The sequence below is a fragment of the Nothobranchius furzeri genome, chromosome 1 (assembly GCF_043380555.1).
Source record: "Nothobranchius furzeri strain GRZ-AD chromosome 1, NfurGRZ-RIMD1, whole genome shotgun sequence".
NCBI lineage: Eukaryota > Metazoa > Chordata > Actinopteri > Cyprinodontiformes > Nothobranchiidae > Nothobranchius > Nothobranchius furzeri.
The window spans coordinates 84,491,623-84,516,720 of NC_091741.1; the positions used below are offsets into that span (position 1 = coordinate 84,491,623).

The 25,098-nt window shown below is 41.6% G+C and overlaps 1 protein-coding gene across 1 annotated transcript in view; it reads left to right on the forward strand.

Annotated features, from left to right (window-relative positions):
• Positions 1–803: 803 nt before the first annotated feature.
• mrpl11 (mitochondrial ribosomal protein L11) overlaps positions 804–25,098 on the forward strand; it is a 95,283-nt gene continuing 70,988 nt past the window's right edge. Inside the window, exon 1 of the mRNA XM_015948701.3 lies at positions 804–916. The gene's annotated coding sequence lies outside the window, so the exon portion shown is untranslated. The remainder of the gene's footprint in view (positions 917–25,098) is intronic.

Here is a 25,098-nt window from a genome sequence, read left to right on the forward strand (position 1 = left end):
CTGTTAAAAGCTCAGGATGACAGCGTCTGACCTACAAGCCTTTTGTCTATGGCACATCAATATGTGCCATCTTGGTAGGGCTGCCTGTGTATTCTCTAAGGTCCATGTAACAACTTGTTTCCAGTAGTGACACTGATCCTTATCAAATGCAAGAATACTGAAACGCAGTAAACAAAATGCAAAAGAGCTGCAGATTTAAGATTCAAAAACTTAAAAATCATTCTCTACATACAGAGCATTTAGGAATTATTTTTTTGTGTGGACTCAAACTTTTTTTTGTTTAAAAACAGCACCATAACAAAGACACTTGCCACCCTCCACACCCAAATCAATAACCCAGAATTGGTCATTTAATTTTTTTGTGTGCTAAATCAAAACACACACACACACACACACACACACACACACACACACACACACACACACACGATGGTGCAGTAGACTTTGTTGCAGATGGGAGAATGAACCTGACCTGACTTCAATCCTGCAAGGTGAGAGCAGCAGCTGAAGGAGCTGCTTAGCTCCCATAGCACCATGCGGAGGTGAAGGGGTCGTCCAAAATGGATTTATATTTGGACAGCATTCTTCTGTCACTCATCCTAGGTTCAGGGAGCAGTCAGGATGAAGCCAACTCTCCTCATCTCCAGAGTGTTAATTAGGACAGCAACAAGTTTCATAGAGTTACTCCCGGAAGTTTGACTTAATAGAAGAAACTATTTAAATGTGATGTAATACGTGCATACATCGTGTCTCAGCAGCCTGTGCGTCCTAATCAGTTTTCCTGCAGTTGCTCCTCCAAACCAGCAGGAGACACCACTGTGAGCTACAGCAGCAACCAGCCCGCTGTGTTCGTTCAAAGATGTCTGCGCCCTGAAGGATGCTGCAGACGGCGTGAAGGTTTCAGGACAAGCGACAGGTATGAAAAAAATCTGGACTGATGTTTTAGTAGTTTAACACGGAGGTGTTAGAGGTGGCATGAGGGTTTGAAGCTGAGTGTCTTGTTCGGTGCTGAGCTGCTCCGTGTTGATCATGTGTGAACAGAAGTAGCTGCTGGAAATGACTCGTCTAGATGGATTTTATTGATGGTTCTGTCTGGTTTATAGCTATGTGTGGAATAATATACTTAAATGCAGCTATTGTGTGATTGTAGGGCGTTCTAAATGACCACTCAGTAATGTAGTGAGGTTACGACTGGAGCGCTCTGCGCATGCTCAGTGTTTATATGCCACCCCATATAAATCATTCCAGCCACCCTGACATACTTGTTTACAAGTTTGTCTGAATTTAAGAGGTTTTGAAAGTGATTAGGTTCACCGTGAGGGACTCCTCTGCCAGCGGGCTAAAGCTTGTGCTTTCTGTGAGCTCACAGATCAATACCCTCTTAGCTTTGGGGAGTAAACTGCTCCTAAATCAGCTGGAAGAGCTGGTTATTCATATCTGTGTGTGTAGCAGACAAACAAGTGTAGTATTGTGAATCTGACTGTTCAATAAAAGCTGGTAAAATAAAAAAAACATGTTGCTTTGGCACACATCGTCTTTTAAACGGTTTCCAATCATTTCCTGTGGAGCTCTATTTAGTGCACACTTAAAATCAGATAGTTATCAATTCATCGATAGATGTTCGCTTATTTACATTTTGTTAAAATCGAATTTTGGCCTGTGAAAGTCTAAGGCCTGTTTCACACTGAATGTGGTACAGAGGGGGTCCGGTTATGGACTGCCATTTCCACTGTATGATGAATGTCTCAGGAAATCTGCTCCTACAAGAAAACTAAATAATTAGAAATTTGACAAGTCATGTTAAAATGTGTGGAACACTGAAAACATTTTTAATGAGTATTTCTGATCATAATCACTTTGAGTTTTTCATGCAGGCTGGACATAAAAACTATCTCCTACACCTATCTTCTGCATTAGCTTCTCATAGAAAACAGACGGTGGAACTCAAGGATTAGAAAGTCCTGACAGATCTATGTCACACTGTCACTTAACATTCATGGACTCGCGCTGCTGCGAACCGGTTCCGCCATCACATTCCCGCAGAAACTGGTTGATCACACCGGGGCCAGACTACTAACATGTGGTTTTACAACCACAATGTCCTCGGAAGCAAAAACACTTTTAAAAGGGAGGGAGGAGTCCTAACTGTTGCTGCAGGCGTGTTGTATGAGAGTGCAGTTATATACTGGTTGATGTATTTTTGGGTTCAGTTGCTTTCATGTGGCCTAATGTGAGTCCATTTAAAATGTTAAGTTGTTTGGTGATGTTTTGGAAATGGAATTTGGGATCATTGGAACGTTCAGCAGCATTTCTTGATGTGACTTCATGGCGGTTGCCCAGGGCAACGTCACAAGGAGGGCGGCATCCATTATTTTTTTGTTTTATTTGGTATTTTTCCAGTCATTTTTGGAAATGGTGATTAATTTTGATTAATTCACAGCCTGTGTTTAATTACATTTGAAAATTAGTCGTTTGACATCCCCAATTATAATAATTGTCTACATATGAGATCAAACAAGACAGATGAGAATTGCCTGAAGCTGTTTAACTTGGACCAAGCATTTTAGGTCACAGATAGGTGTAGCTTAGGGTCTCTGTCTATACACCTTATCCTCCCTTGCTCACCCCCTTCCAAAGTATTCTGAAGGCTTCATTTCTGGTTTTTCATTTTTTTTTTAATTAGGCAGAATGAGGTGTTGTCTGGCGAACCGCATGGTACACATGGAAGGGGCTGGGTGGAGTCAACACTTTCTTACTTGCTATGCTAAATGTTCATGTTGTGTCCTAATAGGCTGACTTTATTCTTTATGATCTCCAGGGCAAAACAACAAAACTGAGCAGCTTATTATTGTCAAGCAAATCATGCACACCTCAACAAGCAGCAGTCATCACAAATAGCAGCTGTACGACATTTTAGGTGATACTAGCATGTTGTTTTTCTGCTATTGAACTATTTTCTAATAACGTTGTGTTTAAATGAAGGAAGGAGAGAAAAAATGTTTCCCCTTGCAGTTTTTAAAAATTTCCCTATGTAATCCGATTAATTGATTAATCGTGTCGAGACCCCATCCGATTAATCGATTATCCAAATAATCGTTTGTTGCAGCCCTAGTGCAGAATTTACTTTCCAAAGCTTTCATCTTTTTAGTTAAAGTGCACTGCATACGGAAACATAAACAAATAAAATGCATTAGATATTTCTCACCTGAAAGTCAAAGAATTGCCTTTGTTTTACAATAAAGTCCAAATAAACTCCTCTCTATATTTCATGGTGCAGCTGTGGAGGACTGAAGGGGTCCTTGTCCCTGAGGTCCTGGTCGGTGTGTTAATCACTGCAAAAGGCGATGAGTAATGTAGGTTGTAAGTGAGTTAATATAGTATTTTATGTAAGCCATTTTTATCTGATGTTACGACAAATAAGAAAGCTGTAGAAATGTTTTCTCCTTACCCGTTTGGATGTGATTTATCTGTCAAAAGCCTGAAAATCTAACTTTCCCCAAAGCGCCCTTGTGTCTGCATCATCTCTCCAAGACTTTATTTACGTCCCAGCAGCTGTTTTATTTCCTTTAAGGAGCTCATAAAGAAATGGTAACATACACCTCCCTTGGTTTTGTTTTAACGGTATTCTCATTGCTTTATTGCACATGTGGTGATCAGATAAGATTCTCCTGTAATGTTCTGTGCAGTGGAGCAGAAAAGTAGTCCTTTGCGAATGAAGCATTAAACACAAGCTGAAACAAAAGAGTCTCTGATTTTATCAAAGCACTTTTACCTTTTCATCTCAGGAGCTGTGAGCAGTTCAGGGAACTTAATTATATTCCATCAATTTTTTTTCTTCTGTTTTTAACAACTTTGACTTTCATGAAAAGGAGCAAATAATTGACTGAAAGGTGAAAATAAAATGTTAAGAATTTTCTTTTCCTCCTCATTAGATGCTTGTGTTATTAGTCCCAGGTTTATTTTTTAATAATTAAGCAAATAGTGAGTTATTAAGGCTCTGGGGTCTCATTTGTCAAACATTGCATAGAATCTTTACTAAAACCGTACTTAAGCGCAGCAAAAAAAAAGTACTTACGCCAAGTAGGTTTGTGATCTATCAAACATAGAGTACGCACAGCTGCATGCAATCTCCGCTTCATGAATCAGAAACTATCTACAAATGTTCTCAGCTGCTTTTTACTCACATCCCGCCCTCACCACGCCCACTTATTGCCATAAATGGTCAATGCAAAGTGCCTTGTGGATCTCATGCATATACATAAGCCGGCTTGTTGCAGCATTTCGATCATGACTGCAGATCAAGGAAGCTCTGTTTCTCAAGCAGAAATTCAGGTACATGTGGGTGAGGTGGAGAAATGAAAGGAAGTGCTTTTGCAAAACAAATAAGAGAAAATCCGGAGTGGCACAGCATTGCTGAAGCCGTCAATGCTGATTTCATCGGAGAGATCCGTGGCGGATAAAAAAAAAGATCCGGATCAGGATTCCATCCCCAGACTCCGGGGTGAAAGTCACGCATGCTAACCAGTCAGCCAAACAGAGATATCCCTTATACAAGTAGCCAAGGTGCACGATCAATCAGATCACAGTGACAGGACACTTACACTGTCACAGACGCATGACATTCTGTCTCAATCTGTCCCCCTGCTGATATTCTGCATTCCTTATTGTGTGTGTGTGCGTGTGCGTGCGCGTTCTTGTTCTGTGTGAAAACGAAGCAGTACAAGTGATAATGCTGCAGGATTTCATAATTGTATCCTCTCAGCAGCAGCACTGTAGGTGCTCTCATGTCCAAAATGTGTGTAAGCCAGGTCCTTAGTCAACTTAAAGTTGCGCACATTTCCCCGCTACATTTTCTTTCATAAATCCCAAAGTTTGCGTGCAAAGTTGCTTACACAGTTTTCTGACCCCGTTTTGTGCGTAAGCAAGCTTGATAAACGAGGCCCCTGATTGTGAAAGTGATGTACTTCTCCTGTTTGGCTTCTGGTCAACAGATCCGAATACAGCTCATTGGATCACGTTGTTTTGTACCTGAGAAGCTATTTTAGCCATTCAAAGTGTTTCTTTGTAAAGTTTTATAGATAATTACAAGCCCACCTGTTACTGATAGCATCCTAAATGAGCTCTAATAATGGAGGGCAGGACTGATGAGCTGACTGAGTTCAGCCAAGACTAAAGTCTTCTGTTATAATCTCTAAGTTTACAATATTTAAAGCAAATGTTTAGTTGTAAACGTGATGCTGGTGATATTTTGGCTTGTAAAATATGCAAACCATAAAAATTGCTTCTAAATTAGGACTGGGCGATATGGCCTAAAATCAATATCACAATACACTGAGGATTTCACCTCTAACGATAAGTGGACGGTAACTACAGGTATGCGCAGAAACAAAAGTTGTCCACTAGATGGGGCTGTCACATGTATCACATTGAGTCAAATTTTTACGTGACTCAAGGCGGTACAGCTTCTTAAAGGGACTTGAACGTTGCCAACCTACACGCCCCTTTTCATTTTTTATTTTAAAGGGGCATTATGGAAGTTTGACAGCCAAAACATGTATAAAAATAATAAATTTCTTCTTCATACATTCTCCTGCAATGCCCTGGTCCTGTAGAATGAGCCCTGGCATTTTTACTGTGATTGCCTATTTTTCTGTAAGATCACAGAAAAAGAGAGTTACTCGGGTCGAGCAGGCTGCTTCATGCGCGTTCACGCTCAGGCATAGCCCTCCGAACCGTTATTTGAACGTTGTTTCAGCTGTCATCAAGAATATAAATGTTACAGATGCGGGCTGTCATGCAGAAGACCCGGGTTCGATTCTGGATGTGACATAGTTGTTTTAGAGTTTCTTTTTTACATTAATGATATATTTTTTCACAGTAAGATGCCCAAATTTTTATTTGAGACTCGCCGAACGGCATTGAATTCACAGGTAAAAAAGATGTGGGTTCAATTTTCATTTTGGAACAATTTTTCAAGCAAGGGAAGGGAATGATCTGAGCATGCAGGAAGACTGACCCATCATAAAACTTTGTCGGCTGTGCTGAAGAGAAAGGTACAGAACCAAATTATTTAATTAATTAGCTACGCATTCTCCTGTCCTCTGTCCTCCTGGCCACACACACGCACGCACACACACACGCACGCACACACACACACACACACAAGGGACTGTCTCAGCTGTTATTTTCATTAAGGAGTGTACACGTACAGCATGTGCGCCTCGTGTACGAGCCTCCTATTGAAGCTGCCGTTATGCATTTGGCCTGAGGGGCAGTCGCAAGCATAAAAATTCAAAACTCCGTAAAGTCCCTTTAAAATTTATTCACATGGGGGAAATTATCTCTAAGAGTCAGAAATTTTGATAACGATAAATTTTCGATTTATTGCCCAGTCCTAAAATGTATTTTATAATAAAAAGAAACATGCATGCAGAGTTTTCCCAACACTGTTTTACTGAGGACAGCTTCCTGGACGGTCTGGGCAGCCAGATTGTTCTTTGTCACACAAATGCCAAACGCTGACACGTTTGACATACAATTAGTAATTGATAATTACCATAACTTTGCAACAGTTTGTGCCATCAGATTAATTCAAACTGTTTTATGAATGAAACACTTTTTAAACCTGGAAGCGTAAATAATGGACACTACAGATCCTGGGTCAGTCTAGAGCCGCAGCTTTGGTGATGACATGATTGTGTTGTCTAAAATTGCTATTTGATCAATCCAATCCAATCCAATTTTATTTATAAAGCGCATTCACAAGGCATTACAACCAAACAAGGTGCTGTACACTAAAATGTTAGTTAATTAAACAGGCGTTATATAAACATGTCGAACACAGATAAAAGATAAAAAGGAAATACAACAAAATTCCCAAAAACTAACAGCTAAAAATCCATAAGACGCAGGGAGAATAAAAATGAGAAAAAACATTTTAAAAAGAGCCTCAATAGTACGGAAGTTGATATTGTAAAGTCCATTTTTGAACAGTGCAGATGTAAGTGATGGTCATAATTATGTTGCATAAGCTAGGTTGAAGTAGTGAGTTTTCAAGCGTGATTTAAAAATGCTAGCTGTTGGTGCTTGCCTCACTAGCAGTGGTAATGTGTTCCACAGCTTCGGTGCACAGACAGAGAAAGCCCTTTCTCCACGGCTTTTTAAACGTGCATTTGGAACAGCTAGGAGGAGCTGTGATCAGGAAACGATGGATTGTTCAGCCTTACCCTGGCTTTCCACTGTGGCACGTAACGTATTAGACAGGTTTAACCCGTAAGCTCACTTCCAACCGAGAGTCTTTCAGGTGCGAAACGGCAGCAAAAGCGTTCCACGCAGCTGGTCTATTGAGGTTGCAAAATGACCAAAGAAGACCACAAGTGATTCCTAGCCTGGCAAGCCAGACTAAATAAATAAATTATTTAGTAAATATATTTTTTAAATATACTATTTAGTCTGGGAACTCTCGGCTGTCGGTCATGGGGCGGATTCTACTGTTGTGTTTGTAGGGTTTGGTAAATTGAGTGCTTTAAGAGCTCAATATGCATTACCTCTACTTATGACCAATAAGCTGTGATACTCTATATAAATATAGAATATCAGCCTGCTTGGTCTTCTTTACTGTATTTAATCAGAAGATTCTAGGAGTCTTTGTTTATTTAGGGATTGTACACACTTCGTTTTGATTCAGAAAAGAATCAGGTTTATAAAAGTAAGTAAGAATTTATTTTACAAACGGTTAAAACATGACAGGTTAACTAATAGAGCTGCACGATATTAGGAAAACCTGTGATATTCGATAACAGTGCTTCATATTGCGATATCGATATTACTCACGATAAATGAACAAATACTAAAGTATGCAGTGTTGATGTCGTCTGGCGTGTGACGTCTGCTCTGGGTTCAAAGCAAACAAAAACTAATGCATGAATTCCATTACAGCGTACCATTTTTATTGCAAAGATATGCAGCTGCACCTGCTACTGTATTAGCAGCAAAACAACAAACTGCATGCATGCAGTTTCTCAGTGACTTTAAAACATCACCTCCACCATAAAACTTTTTCTGATGCTCCAAATACAGAAAAACATCCCTTACCAGGGTTTTTGAATAAATAAATAAATCAGAAAATAAGTTTAAATGTTAAATAATAGTTAACATCACTTAAATGCAACAGCAAATTCTCTCATTGCTACTGAGCATTTTCTCCACTTATGTGGTTATGATATAAGGCTGTTGCTGCAATTGGGAAGTGAACTGTGCTGGCCCAAGATTTTCTGAGGGAAAGAGAAAAACAATTGTCTACCTTTCAGAAGAGGAACTGGTAAAAAACTACATGGAAAATATGTGAAAATGCTTGGTTTTTAACCCCAAATTGAACAAGTTTACCTAGATCTTAAAAAGCAGCTCAGATGATGAAACTGCAACTATGATTCTGATAACAAGCTAACAAATTGAACTAAGATAACCGGCTAGCAGAGCTTCTGACTGACAGTTTATGTGCAGCAGCAAATCAACTATCCTGATTAACAAGGTTATAAAAGCTCATAAAGGAAAAATCACTTTGATGTGTGGGGGAACTTTTCCAGGCCCTCTTTAGCAGGGTGGGACTGGGAGGAGAGTGCTGTAGCCTTTTAGCTGGAAGCTAACCGGAGCCTGGGGCTAACACTAGCGACATGAAGGTGGGTTGGTTCACCGGCACATGTCGGAGTCAGCCCGGTAAAAATGATTAACGACACCGAGCGGAGTCACGTTCACGTTTGAAAGCAGCGCTGAATCCAGAAACATCAGCACAAAGTGCGTTCGCTGCTCTGAGCCATGTGTAATTGTTTAGTCACGTGAACTGTGAATGAAATCATCTCAGAAGTGTAAATGTGTGTGTTGTGTGTACATAATAACATAAAATCAGCTTTAGTAATTTTCATTCTATACAAAATCTGCTGATTTTAGAAGCATTAATGTCAGTATATCGGTATTGGCAAATAGCGGCTATCGGCCATAACGATCTTAATATCGGGTATCGGTATCAGCCCAAAAATTTCATATCAGTGCATCACTACTGCTTACCGCGGCTACAGAGATTTCACAGGTAATGACATACTTTTAAAAAAATTTTAAGCCTAGTTTATAATTCTCCATTAGCTTGAGTGTGGAGTGGCGCACACGCACTGACGTAGATGTTTTCCTTTCAGGCTCCTTCATCATCCTTCCTCCATCGCAATAAAGGGTATAGCACTTTTCTGGGGTATCTTGCCACCATCACAGTTGCATATCTGCGGCAAGGTAGTGCATTTACTACGGTGTTAATGTATTTCAGATACTTTTTTAACAAGAACAAATTTGTTCCCCAATCTCCTCCACCTCTTCATGTGATCAGCACCTCTAAACCCACGTTTCTTGTCTTTTCCACCCACGAATAAAATGCTTGCTGCATATCTTTGTACCCCTTCAGTCACGGGTGAATGAAACATTCATATTGTCAAACTTCTTTTGCGAGGCATTCATATTTTGAGGGGTCAATGGCGGTGCTGTTGACTAATTTAAAGGAAGCAGCATTCTGACCATCAGTCTCCGTCGCGTTGAACAGATAGGTCAAAAGTTGGACATGTCTTCTTCACCCTCAGCGAGCCTGTTGGAGAGCCCATGTGCCAATGCATAACGGCGTTGCGTGTCTCCGCACCGACACACACGAATAAATGTAAATTAGGCTTTACTTGTTTGCTTATTTTTACTGGTTTAATTTCCAGATGTTTTGCACAGATTTTGTTTTTGACTTCTTGTCAGGCCCGATCTGAACTACGCAAGTTGATGCGTTCTGGAAATGTACTGTGTAAAAAAAAAAACACTTCTGAGACTCGTCCAACATGAAACACTATGCGGCAGGTGGAAATGCACCCATCCACTATGACAGCACCTAAATACTGTGTACTACGTCTCACAGACACTTAACCTGGTTAAAAGGCTCAGTTAGACTAACCATTAGCTCATAAATCCTGCAGGATTGTTCAGAAACATATTTACAAAAGTTTTGAGTGTTTAGAAGAAACACACAAAATAGCCTCATCAGTTTAACACAACGCTGGTTTTATCACTGGTTTTATTCCTTATTTAAAAAAAATGCTGAGTCATTATCTGACTGCAGCTTCAGTATGTGTGGATGTCGTTTTGCCCCCTTGTTACCTCTGCTGCCCCTTTAGGAGGTCAGTGAGTATCCACTTGCCTAGCTTAGTTATATATTGATGATACTCCCCCTCGAGGCTGATGAGGTCCTGCTGCAGCCGGACCGCAGACCCGTGGGGGGTGCTCATAGCTCGAGAGGTCAGAGCACTTACTGTCACTTTTGACTCGTCGTTTCTGAGCCGGATTTCTAAAAGTTTAATCTTGTTGTTTCTCCTGTGTGCAGTTGTCAAACTCTATAACTCAGTTTTCTTCTCCTCTTGTTGCATCACTTATTAATATAACTTTTAAAGAAGTCTTAAAGTGCGAGTGATACGAATCAGTTTATCTCCTTCGAATTTGTGGACTTAAAATCTGAAACATTCACTTGCGAGATGGAAGATGAAATTTGCGCCCGAGCTTCTTATTTTGTTCTTGCATAGTTCTTTGCAGAACAGCCAGTTTAGATGTATTTTGTGCTCCAATACCAAAAAACTCTTGACACACATGTAGCCACATCATACAGAACAACCTGCCTGTCTGGAAACAATCTGAAGCCAGAACATCTAAGGTACTCTGTGTGATTCAGCGTTTGTTGCTGCTTTTTGTTGCTTTTTTTTAGGGTTTTTCAGTTTGCAGCACCTTGCTGTTCAAAGACAATGGGGGAGGCAAATGTAAATCAGAGGAGACTGTAAAGAAAACAGCCTCTCTGGGATTTGATCACAGCCAGGCAGGAATTATACATGCAGCTTGTTTTGGCTGGAAGTCATTGCTGTATGAGGTCGTGAGTTGAACTTGCGCTGCAGCGGGGGGCGCGTGCTTCATTGTGTTCTACAAACACAACATGGAGGGCAGCTGCACCTTCTCTATCCACCACTATGCGTTTTGTGGCCCTCAAAATAAAGAATACAGTGTGTTTGTGAATGCTGCACATTAGACAACGTTAGAGATTCTTTGGGTTTTTAGCCTCGGGAGGACCTATAGGCATGGAGTCTGCCACATTTTTGATAAAGAGACTCATTTCTGTTTTTCACTCCCACTAAATGAAATGTTTCTGAAGCTGCAAAGCCCATTTGACCCCTTACGCAGTGTACTTATGAAATTTGAAAGAAGCTTGTGCTCACGGTTGAGATTTTATTTCATATCTCATGTTGAGAAGAAAGCAGGCCTGTTTGGGTCTTTCTCCTATTAGTGGAAATAGTATAAAATAAGTACGCCGCTTGGAAACACATAACCTTTACTTCCAATTTGTCCAGTTTGATGGTTATTGTTATGACCTATCGTATTTCCTCTCGTTATTTAACTGCTACCGGTCAAGTTGCTATCTTCTCACTGTAAGGTGCCATATGTTTCTGAAATGCTTTATTCTCCAGCAGAGGGAACGCTTCGCTTTTTTTACATAAAGATTTTTTACTTTTTTTTTACATAAAGATTTCATGGGAAAAAAAAGTAAATTTTCAATGAGAGGTGTGGAGTATGTTAGAAACATGAATAAACGAAGCAGCAAACAGACTGTTAATAGTGTCTGGATACTAGTGATGTACTGATATGAAATTTTTGGGCCGATATCCGATATTAAGATCACTGTTTTGGTCGATAACCGATATTTGCTGATATCGATATACTGACAATGCTTCTAAAATCAGCAGATTTTGTATAGAATCAACATTATTAAAGCAGAATTTACTTTATTATGTACACACAACACACACATTTACAGTTCTGAGATGATTTCATTCACTGTCCACATGACTAAACAAATACACATCACCCCCCTCACCCTCTGAAACAGGCAAACAAATGGAGACAAGATGGAAAAAATATCTGTTGTTATTATTGGCCCAGTTTTATTTATCGAACCGATACCAATATGTTAAAAAATGACTAACATCAGCCGATACCAATATTGATGCCGATTTATTGTCCATCCCTACTGGATACACACAGGCAGCTCAGCTAACCTGGGCTTGACTTGAATCTGCACCGAAGGGCCTTGAGTGTCTGTTAGTGCTTGTTTTTGTCTTCTTAAACTTTTGCATTGCACTATCTTCTATTGGGAAAAGAGAACGAAACTCATCTGTGGGTAGTCCTGTTGTCTAGTAGCTCCGGTTTGGGCCAACTGAAAACAATAAGTGCAACCAGGGGCTGTGAACGAGCTGTTTCTCCCCTCCCTGGAAACACTCATCAGGTGATCTAGGTGGGGTGTGTGAAGACACTCCGGGGTAAAGACATACACGTCTACCTGCTCGTGTCCACAGAGCAGGTACACAGAGCAAACAAACTCGACCCAGACGCTGCTCCATCGACACCTTGCAAAATGTGCCATTATCCTATACCTGTGATCACTGGCTTCAGAGGAAGGTCACACACAGCAAACCGCTTTTGCAACCTTCAAAACCTCCGCTCGCTAAAACCAACTCCCCCCGAAGACACCCACCTGTCTATGGGACTGTGAAACTGCCAATCAGCTGCAAACAAAGCAGACTTCATTACCGCATCTGCAAACCACCTGTCACTCGATGCACTGGCTCTCACGGAGACCTGGATCAAAGCATGCGACAATGCTACCCCATCTGCTCTCTCAATTAACCACACTTTCTCCCACACTTCTCGTGTATCTGGCCGAGGTGGTGGAACGGGCATGTTAATTTCCAACAAATGTATATATAGTCAGTTGCTACCCATCACTAAATACAACTCCTTTGAATACCATGCCATCCAGGTAACTGTACCGAAAAAAATCTTTTTGGTTGTCATATATCACCAACCCGGTCAACTCGTAGACTTTCTTGATGAACACAACACTCTGCTCTCCTCCATTCCTGAGCTACAATGGTCCTTGGAAACATGAATATTCACCTGGACAATCCCAGCTCATCAGGCTTCCTGTCACTAATGTCATCATTTGATCTAAAACTAGTACAAAGTCCTCCAACTCACAAAGCTGGAAAAGCACTTGACCTCATTTTCACCAGAAACTGTGCCATAGACACAATCTCTGTCACACCGCTGCATCTTTCCGATCATTACTTCATCCATTTCAGCACGAATCTACAAGGGAGGTCCACTGCTTCCTCCCCAATGGTCTCATTCCGCCGCAACCTCCATAATCTGGCACCCAACCACTTCTCCTCTCTTGTTGCCTCCACTCTTCCATCTCCCAGCACATTCTCTGCTTATGAAGTGAATGATGCCACCGAGTCACTCTGCTCCACACTCTGCTCTTAACAACTTGTGCCCTTTAGCCACTAGACCAGCTAGATCCTCTCAGTCGCACCCTTGGCTAAATGTTACCCTCCGGTCTCTACACACCAATCTTAGAGCTGTGGAACGGAAATGGCGCAAAACAAAAGATCCTGGTGATCTATTGACATTTCAGGAATTACTGTCCTCATTCTCTGCCAGCATCACTGATGCAAAGAAAGCTTTCTACACTGAAAAAATTCTCAGCTCTACTGACTCTCAGAAACTATTTTCAACATACAAAACTCTGCTCAACCCTCCATCCCCACCTCCTACCAACAATCTATCAGCTGACACCTTTGCCTCATTCTTCACTTACAAAGTGGCAGCTACTCAACTGGCCAATCCTGAACATTCGCTACCATAAACTCCTTCTAGCCCGACCATCTCAAGCCCTACTGCTTCAATTTCCTCTTTTTCCCCTCTCACTGAGAACTGTGTCCAAGCTTCTCTCATGCAGCTGCCCTACTACATGCCCACTTGACCCCATTCCGACTAAGCTGCTCCAAGCTATTGCTCCTACAGTATATATCGCACATGTGATCAACGCTTCACTGACATCCGGTACATTTCCCACTTCTCTCAAGCATGCTCAGGTTAAACTGCTGCTAAAAAAAAACATCACTTCCTCCAAATCATGTGGCGAACTACAGACCTATCTCTCTCTTCCCTTTTCTGTCCAAAATCATTGAAAGGGTGGCTTTCAAGCAGATCACAGAATACCTCTCACAAAACTGTCTGCTTGATCCTTACCAATCTGGGTTCAAAAAGGGCCATTCCACTGAAAGTGCTCTGTTAGCAGTGACGGAATCCTTAAAAGAAGCTAGAGTGACTGCCAAATCCTCAGTGCTTATCCTGCTCGACTTATCGGCTGCATTTGACACTGTCAACCATGGCTTCCTTTTGTCCACACTCTCTAGCATGGGCATCACAGAGAAAGCACACGCCTAGTTTGAATCGTACCTCACAGGACGATCATTCAGTGTACCTTGGCTTGGTCAATCCTCTACCGTGCACCATCTGCCACAGGAGTCCCCCCAGGGCTCTGTACTAGGACCTCTTCTCTTTGCCATATACACAACCTCACTGTGTGAGATCATTCAATCACATGGCGTCTCCTACCACTGCTTTGCAGACGACACCCAGCTCTATCTGTCATTTCCACCGGACGACCACACTGTCTCTGCACGAATATCAAACTGTCTCTCTGACATATCAAATTGGATGAAATCCCACCATCTCCAACTCAACCTCTCTAAAACTGAACTACTTGTCATCCCAGCAAAACCATCCATACAGCACAATATCTCAATCCAAAATGACTTCCTATCACTGGCTCCTTCAAAGGCAGTTCGAAATCTGGGTGTTGTGATTGATGAACACCTGACCTTTAAAGATCATGTTGCCTCTGTTGCTCTTTCATGCCGCTTTGCGCTGTATAACATATGCAAGATCAGACCATACCTAACACAACATGCCACCCAGCTCCTGGTGCAATCTACTGTCATCTCCCGCCTTGTTTACTGCAATGCCCTTCTAACTGGTCTTCCAGGCTGTACTGTGAGACCTCTTCAAATGGTCCAGAACGCAGTGGCATGTCTGGTCTTTAATCAGCCAAAAAGAGCACACGTCACCCCTCTGTTCATTGAGCTCCACTGGCTACCGCTAGCAGCACGCATCAAATTCAAATAGCTAACACTAGCACACAAAGTCCGAGATGGTACGGCTCCCATCTACCAGAATCCTCTTGTAAAGGCTTACGTCTCGGCCCGGCCGCTCCGGTCATCACAGGATCGTCGGCTAGCGGTGCCTACACCACACTCAGGACAATCCAGACTCTTCTCATGCATCGTTCCACAAATGTGGAATGACCTTCCAAGCACTACCAGAACAGGGGCTTCCTTTTCAATTTTCAAGAAACTCCTGAAGACCCTGCTCTTCAGAGAGCATCTTCTTAACTAGCACCCTCCCTGCACCGGTCCCCCCTCTCTACTGTCCACTCCTTGTTCCCTCCTCTCCATGATTCAAGTTGTTGTTGTTATTGTTGTTGTTAGCCTCAAGGGCAACATGCCGATTATCACTTGTAAGTCGCTTTGGACAAAAGCGTCTGCTAAATACATAAATATAACCTGTAGCACCCACATTAGTGTCGTTCTGTTGCATAAATTGCGGGAAAAAACAAAGCTGTCGAAAATATAATTAATTTGCATATTACTGTGAGAAATTCAGATGGTTGTATTCAGCTCCAGAGCTGCAGGTTGCTAACCTTTGACCTTGGTTTTACCTGATGTTGGACTCTGATGTTAAACTGTGTTCTCTTCACGAGATGTTTTAGTTATGCTCAAAGATCAGGGGTCAATGACCTGCAGCTCCAGAGCAACATGTCAGCTTCTGTTCAGCGATTTCCTGTAATTTTGACCAGATATTACAGCAACCTGATAAATGCCTATATGTAAGCTTATCCATTGAAAATTGAAGTTTTGTTAGTTTTGCTGTAGAGTTTTTAGCTGAACGTGTGTAGGGTTCAGAATAAACTAAAATAGTTTGGATTTTCACCAAACATGTAATTTAGATCAGTAGTTCTCACCCTTGGTTGGGAACCACTGCTTTAGATTCCATGATCAGTTTTATTGTGAAGAATCCAATACCCGTCTAAAAAAAGGTCACTCATATTTTGGTCATAACATATTTTGTTAGACCACCTTTAGCTTTGATTACAACACACATTCACTGTGGCATTGTTTCGATAAGTTTCACCAAGATCTTGCGTTGATGGTAGAGTCTGACCGCTACACAAAGCCTTTTCCAGCACCTCCCAAAGATTCTCAATGGGGTTAAGGTCTGGACTCTGTGTGGCCAATCCATGTGTGAAAATTATGTCTCCTGCTCCCTGAACCACTCTCACTATCTGAGCCTGATGAATCCGGGCATCATCATCTTGGAATACGCCTGTGCCATGAGGGAAAATGGAACAACCTGGTCCTTCAGTATATTCAGGTAGTCAGCTGACCTCATTCTTGGAGCACATCCTGTTGCTGAACCTAGATCTGACAAACTGCAGCAACCCCAAATCATCACACTGCCCCCACAGGCTTGTACAGTAGGCACTAGGCATGATGGGTGCATCACTTCATTTGCCTCTCTTCTTACCGATGCACCATCACTCTGGAACAGGGTCCATCTGGACTCATCAGATCAGTTTTTAATAATGCGTTGGGCAGCTCTTAACCCAATTTTAGTCATTTCTGCTATCTCCTTTGATGTTTTCTAAGGAGATTGATGCATGCCAATGATCTGACCCTTCTCAAACAGACTAACATCTTTTCCACGATCACCAGATGTGTCTTTCGTGGTTGTTTAAGAAATGAGAAGCTGCTCATCTCACCAGTTGGGGTTAACTAACTTGATTATCACCCATACAGTAATTATCCAATAAGAGGCTCCTACCTATTTGCTAAATAAATTGCAGGTGGCGACTTATTTTTTGACCAGACTGTGTATAAACTTTCCAACACACAAAAGTCTCTCTCCAAACCCATCTGAAAATGATCATTTTTCCTTTTTTACAACACAATAGTGGAAAAAGTTTTAGGTAGTTTTTCACATCTTTTGGATTTGGAATTAACTAAATTCTAGGATATTAGTCTTTTTTTGAAAAAGGTGAGCAGCAACACAACAGTTAAGAAAAATAACACAAAGAAAAAGGTAAATAATGTAAAACTCAAAGCTTGGCATAGCTTAAATACTTTCATGTTTATTTTAAAGGGGCATTATGGAAGTTTGACAGCCAAAACATGTATAGAAATAATAAATTTCTTCTTAATACATTCTCCTGCAATGCCCTGGTCCTGTAGAATGAGCCCTTGCATTTTTACTGTGATTGCCTGTTTTTCTGTAAAATCACAAAAAAAGAGAGCTGCTCGGGTCGAGCAGGCTGCTTCATGCGCGTTCACGCTCATGCATAGCCCGTAGCATTTGCTATCAGCAGCTTTAGCAGCAGAGAGTGAGGTAGTGCCAACTCAGCGACTTTGTCGCTGTTCCTAACGCCTAGTAATGAACCTAGCTACATTTCTGAGGACCCTTAGCTACTTTCTGTAGAACTTTCTTCTAGATATTTCCTGCAAATTAGCAACAAAATAGCCATTTTCACTCCAAACCGTTCCTTGAACGTTGTTTCAGCTGTCATCAAGGATACAAATGTTACAGATACAAATACATCACTGGCGCTTTAGCTCACCTAGAAAGACGTCGGACTCTCGTGCAGAAGACCCGGGTTCGATTCTGGATGTGAATATGGTTTAGTTAGTTTATTTTTTACATTAATGGTATTTTTTTTTTACAGTAAGATGCCCAAATTTTATTTGAGACTCGCCGAACGGCATTGAATTGACAGATAATAAAGATGTGGGTTCAACTTTCATTTTGGAACAATTTTTCAAGCAAGGGAAGGGAATGATCTGAGCATGCAGGAGGACTGACCCATCTTAAACCTTTGTCGGCTGTGCTGAAGAGACAGGTACAGAACCAAATTATTTAATTAATTAGCTGCGCGTTCTCCTGTCCTCTGTCCTCCTGGCCACACACACACACACACACGCACGCACGCACGCACGCACGCACACACACACACACACACACACGGGACTGTCTCAGCTGTTATTTTCGTTAAGGAGTGTGCACGTACAGCATGTGCACCTCGTGCACGAGCCTACTATTGAAGCTGCCGTTATGCTTTTGGCCTGAGGGGGTAATCGCGAGCATAAAAATTCAAAACTCCGTAAAGTCCCTTTAAACAACCAGGAACGTGGTGCACTTGATTAGGAAATAAAAAAAATACTCATCCTAGTAGAACATAAACTTCTGACTTTATGAGTCATGTTAATTTACCATACCATACAAACTTTATTTACAAAGCACATTTAAAAACGGCATGGCAGCCGACCAAAGTGCTGTACAGAATAAAAAGTTAAAACACAATATAAAACAATACACAGTCAACAATAAAATACACAACAAGGCAGATAATCATGGTCAATAAAAAGACACATTGTAAAATAATAGAAGTCAGGAATTTAAAAATGCCTGGTCGTAAAAGTGAGCCTTAAGTAGCTACTTGAACCGGAGGAGGGATGGTGCCAGCCTCACTGAAAGAGGAAGAGCATTCCAGAGTGTCGGAGCAGCATAGACAAAAGCACGCTGCCCCCGCGTTTTGTATTTCATTATTGGAACGCGAAGCAGCAGGCAATCAGCAGATCTCAACGCCCGGTTTGGCACATAACGAGTCACAAGATCAGACAGGTAATCCGGAGCCAGACCGTTCAGGGCCTTAAAAACAAAAGTCAGGGGTGTTTATTAAAAACCTGGCTGCCGCGTTTTGTACAACCTGAAGCCTGTTAAGAGCGGAGACAGGTAAACCAATTAAAATGGAATTTGCATAATCCAGTCGGGAGACGATAAAAGCATGAATTATGGATTCCAGGTGTGCTCGTTTCATGATTGGTTTTAAGCGAACTTGTCTGCGCAGCTGATAAAAACACAATCTGACCACTGCGTTAATCTGAGGGCCCATGGAAAAGTGTGTATCCAGTTTCACCCCCAGGTTGGTAACACACTGCTTGAGGTCATATGGGAGAGTGTCCAAATCGGAAGATAAGTGTGTGGTTTTGTTAGGGGTCATCAGGAGTGCCTGAGACTTAGAATCATTCAGCTTAAGGAAATTGTTGGCAAGCCAAACCCTCACTTCAGCCAAACATTGGTCCAGAAGAGAGAGGGAGCCTGGTTTGTTCAAAGCCAGGTAGATCTGGCAATCATCTGCATAAATATGATAGCCCAGGCCATATTTCCTCAGGATGAAGCCCAGGGGGAGGATGTAAATTGAAAACAGGATAGGCCCAAGCACAGATCCCTGCGGGACTCCCCATGGAAGTGGAAGGAATGTAGAGGAACAATTACTCAACTGAACCTTGAAAAATCTGTTTGACAGGTATGAGTAGAACCACTGAAGCGAGGTACCCATAAGTCCTACCCATGACTCAAGTCTATCCAGCAAACTATCGTGGTCAACGGTATCAAATGCTGCAGAAAGATCTAAATAGCAGGAGCAAAACAGGCGACCCAGAGTCAGAAGCCACCAGGATGTCATTGGTCACGCGAAAAAGGGCTGATTCAGTACTGTGAAGTGGCCTAAACCCAGACTGGAACACATCAGTATTGTGAAGTGGCCTAAACCCAGACTGGAACACATCAACCAGAGAAAAGCTATTCATGTGTGCTGTAATCTGTGAATAGACAATCTTTTCAAGGACCTTAGACAAAAACGGTAATTTGGAGATTGGCCGGAAGTTTGCAAGGTTTGAGTTGTCTAAACCAGGTTTTTTTTTTTAGATTGGTTGCACAACCGCCTTTTTTAAATAAGTATGAAACACCCCAGTAGCCAAGCTAGAGTTAAAAATGTCTAAGATGGCGTGGCCCAAAATAGGGATATCACCCACCATCCTCTGGGGGAGAGGGTCCTCAGGAGAACCTGCTGGTTTCATATTTCCAATCAGATCTGACAATTCACTAAGAGATATGGGAGTAAAGTTACAGAATGAGGGAGGTTCTGGTGGTACATCAGGACAGTCAGATCCTGGTTGCACAAGACTATCCCTAATGTCCTGGACTTTGTGAAGAAAGAAGGTCTGGAGCTCAGCACACAATGACGCAGAGGGATCAACACTACCAGGTTCAGTTATCGACAAGATGGAGTTGACAGTGCTATAAAGTTTATGCTGATCACCCTGGTGTTGAGAGATTATGCATGCAAAGTATTTTTTCCTGGCCGATCTGATATACAGTTCTGGTCAGAGGTTTACATACACTTGTAAAAAATATAATATAATGGCTCTAATGTGTGTCCCGTTAGTTCTAAAACTCTGATTTTTCTCTGATAGAGTGATTGGAACAGATACTTCTTTGTCACAAAAAAACATTCATGAAGTTTGGTTCTTTAATGTCTTTATTATGGGTTAACAGAGAAAAGTGATCACATTTGCTGGGTCACAAGTATACATACAGCAACATGATCTAGCAATTTTGGTGACTTAGAAACGTGTCAGTGAACTGAGCTTCATAGCATGGCCTCTTAACTTCTTGTGAGTGATTATGAGTGACTACAGCTGGTGACTTCTCTTAGGCCAGGTAAATAGGGCTCATTGGATACAAACGCCCACAAACGCTACAATGGGAAAGTCAAAGGAGCTCAGCATGGATCTGAAAAAGCGAATTATTGACTTTAACAAGTCAGGAAAGTCACTTGGGGCCATTTCAAAGCAGCTGCAGGTCCCAAGAGCAACAGTGCAAACAATTGTTTGTAAGTATAAGGTGCATGGCACTGTTTCATCACTGCCAAGATCAGGAAGAAAACGCAAGCTATCACCTGCTGCTGAGAGAAAATTGGTCAGGAGGGTAAAGAGTGAACCAAGAATCACCAAAAAGCAGATCTGCCAAGAATTAGAAGCTGCTGGAACACAGGTGTCATTGTCCACAGTCAAACGTGTTTTGCATCTCCATGGACCGAGAGGCTGCCGTGCAAGAAGGAAGCCCTTGCTCCAAAAGCGGCACCTTAAGGCTCGACTGAAGTTTGCTGCTGATCACATGGACAAAGATAAGACCTTCTGGAGGAAAGTTCTGTGGTCAGACGAAACAAAAATCGAGCTTTTTGGCCACAATGCCCAGCAATATGTTTGGAGGAGAAAAGGTGAGGCCTTTAACCCCAAGAACACCATGTCTACAGTCAAGCATGGTGGTGGGAATATTATGCTGTGGGGCTGTTTTGCTGCCAATGGAACTGCTGCTTTACAGAGAGTAAATGGGATAATGAAGAATGAGGATTACCTTCACATTCTTCAACATAACCTCAAATCATCAGCACGAAGGTTGGGTCTTGGGCGCAGTTGGGTGTTCCAACAGGACAATGACCCCAAACACACATCAAAAGTGGTAAAGGAATGGCTAAATCAGGCTAGAATAAGGGTTTTAGAATGGCCTTCCCAAAGTCCTGACTTAAACCGCATTGAAAACATGTGGACAGTGCTGAAGAAACAAGTCCATGTCAGAAAGCCATCAAATTTAACTGAACTTCACCAATTCTGTCAAGAGGAGTGGTCAAAGATTCACCCAGAAGCTTGCCAGAGGCTTGTGGATGGCTACCAAAAGCGCCTAATTGAAGTGAAAATGGCTAAGGGACATGTAACCAAATATTAGCACTGCTGCATGTATATTTGTGACCCAGCAAATGTGATCACTTTTCTCTGTTAACCCATAATAAAGACATTAAAGAACCAAACTTCATGAATGTTTTTTGTGACAAAGAAGTATCTGTTCCAATCACTCTATCAGAGAAAAATCTGAGTTTTAGAACTAACGGGACACTCAGTAGAGCCATTATATTATATTTTTTACAAGTGTATGTAAACCTCTGACCACAACTGTAGGTCAAGGGCATCCATCATAAGCTGCTGTGAGATTAGTAGCTTGTCCTTTTTCCACCTTATTTCCAGCGAACTACAACGCCGCCTGAGGCTGCGTGTTTCATTGTTCAGCCAAGGATCAGAGGTGGTTTTCTTACGTTTAAGTTTAAGGGGAGCGACTGAGTCCAGGGCAACAGAACAAGTCAAATTAAAAGAATTTAAAAGCCCATCCACATCCGTGGTGATCCCAGATGAGGAAAGATTAGATAATTCAACCTCCAGGATGGACAGTAGTGAGGCAGTCGTGGAGGGAGAGATGTGCCTTGAGTAGCGACGAGCCTGCCTTCTCATCACAGGCATGGCTCAATGCTAATTACCTTTCATGGGATAGATGTTACTTATAGGTTGTAGACCCTGCTGCAATAGAAGAGAAATGTGGCTGATTTTAGACCTCCGAGTATGGCTATGCAATCAATGCAGTCTGTATTTTCAACTAGGGCTCCAGACAATCACAAGAATGAAATTAACAAAAACAACATTAGATATATTAGATATTATTAAAATCATTTTGGGACATTTCAATTTTACTAGCTATCTTATTTTCCATTCCATTTTTTTCCATTCCATTTTCATCCGCTTATCCGGATGCGGGTCGCGGGGGCAGTAGCTAGCCTAAGGCGAGAGGCCAAGATTTCCCTCTCCCCAGCCACTTGGGCCAGCTCCTCCGGGGGAATCCCAAGGTGTTCCCTGGCCAGGTGAGAGACATAGTCCCTCCATCGAGTCCTGGGTCTACCTTTAGGTCTCCTCCCAGTTGGACATGCCCGGAAAACCTCATCAGGGAGGCGTCCAGGAGGCATCCTGACCAGATGCCCGAGCCACCTCAACTGGCTCCTCTCGATGTGGAGGAGCAGCGGGTCTACTCCGAGCCCCTCCCGAATGACCGAGCTTCTCACCCTATCTCTAAAGGAGAGCCCAGCCACTCTTCGGAGAAAACACATTTCGGCCACTTGTATCCGCGATCTCGTTCTTTCGGTCACTACCCAAAGCTCATGACCATAGGTGAGGGTAGGAATGTAGATCAACCGGTAAATCAAGAGCTTCGCCATCTGACTCAGCTCTCTCTTCACGACAGACAGGTACAACGCCCGCATCACTGCAGATGCAGCACCAACCTGCCTATCGATCTCACGCTCCAGTTTTCCCTCACTCGTGAACAAGACCCCGAGATACTTAAGCTCCTCCATTTGGGGCAGGACTTCATCCCTGACCCGGAGAAGGCATTCTACCCTTTTACGAATCCATCTTATTTTATCATGTGCAATTTTTCAGCACAAGTGAAGATGTCAGACAAACAGAGAACACTTGCAATTTATTATTTATGTCAAGAAATATGAGTTATTTTCATCACTGATGATTTTTGGCAAGGGAAATTATCATTTTTTGCCATTTTTGGGTGTTTATGAATGTGGAAGAGACCCAGCATCCTGTGATGGGACTAATAACATCAAGAGATAATAAAGTAATATTTAGGTCAATTTAACCCTTTACAGGTGACCAGGACACTGTAATCAATTTTTGGCAAGTGAAATTATCTTTTTTTTTTGTAATTTTTGGTGTGTTTATGATGATACAGTAGACAGTATGAGTACAATAACATCAACAGATAATACATAAAACCCTTATTTGATCACTTTTAGCCTCCATGAAAAACTGAGCGATTCAATCACTTTTCGGCAAGTAAAATGCCATTTTTATTGTCTACAATTAAATCATCAATAAAGAATTTAAAGATATTTTGAGGCGTTTCTTATAGGTAAACAGGAGGGTTTAGTCACTATTTGGCAAGTGACAATCTTAATTTTATGTGCTGAAGAGCTTTTATCTTGTTACTTTTAAATAGAGCAAAGTAATGTATAGATAGTAACCTACACAGTGACATTGTAAAGCCAAAGCTAGATAAGTTTAAATACTATTTTTCAAGTAAAAATGTGCCCCAAACTAGTTAACTGTGGCTCCATGTCAAGTGGACTAAAGAAAGGAAGGGGGGGGGGGGGGGGGGCAAGTCGCTGGAGAATTGTTTATTTCCAGTTATACAACGTTTGACTTTACATTCAATACAGGGCACCATTTTACACTGTTTATTTATTTTTAGTATCAAGGCTGTAACATAAAGAAAGCCAGTTCTTACCACAAACCATCTTTCAATCGCAAATATTGCAAAAAGGATCGATATATGCTCATTGTGAACGTTTAAGACAAACAGCAACACTTAAAACAACTTCCAAACTGGAAAAAACTAAAATCCGCAAAATCCCGGGGAATTTCGTCTAGAAATGCTATTACCCTAACCGTGCGCGATCCCACGGTGGCTAATCATTTTTTGGCAGCCAGCCAGTCGCTTTTTGGCAAAACAACCCGTTTTTTAGCGACCAACACATCACTACATCATTCCCCTTCCTAATGTTGTGAAGCACGGTCCAGAGCGCAAGCAGAGTGTTTAGCTTACCTGCTGGAAATGTCAATGACAGTTATCCAGAAAGTAGCTAAGGGTTACCAGAGATGTTTCTGAGGTGGTCGCTAGGTATTTTTAAGATTTAAAAAGTCAAGAAGGGGGTCTGAAAAGCTGTTTAGAAATAGCGTCAAAGTCGCTAAGTTGGCAAGGAGCGCTTCATTTGCAACTCAGAGCAGCGCAAGTGGGGGGAGCAAATAATCGGCTTGTTTTGTTTTTATAATCGTTCAAAAATCAGATCGTAATTGGGATTAAAATTTGATTAATTGAGCAGCCCTAGGTGTGTATATTGTGATTCAACCAGGTTATTACAAATATTGACACACATTAGTAATGTGATATCAAATGTCAATTGCCCTGATTCAGGAAGAAGTTTAAAAACAAATGTTCTCTAGTTTTTGTTCCTTCCTTCTTTTTAAATCCCAGATTGATGATTTTTTCAGCCGTTTGCATTTGCTTTTAGAAAAAGGATCTTTAACTTTAAAAAAAAGAATGTTTAAGCACCTCCATTAACCTATTCTTGATTCATTATTTCTCAGGGTTGTGGAGAGCTGTTTCCTTAATATTTAACATTTTTACCATTTTAATCATGAAGTTGGAAACATTTCTACTGTATTTAAATTATATCTGATGTTTTACTGGACTCATCTCAGTTGGAAGCTGCATAATGTCATAAAGCAGCATGCATTAGGGAGTTGAAGGGTGTTGTGGCGCAGATCTCCATCATGAGGGTGTAAAATGGCA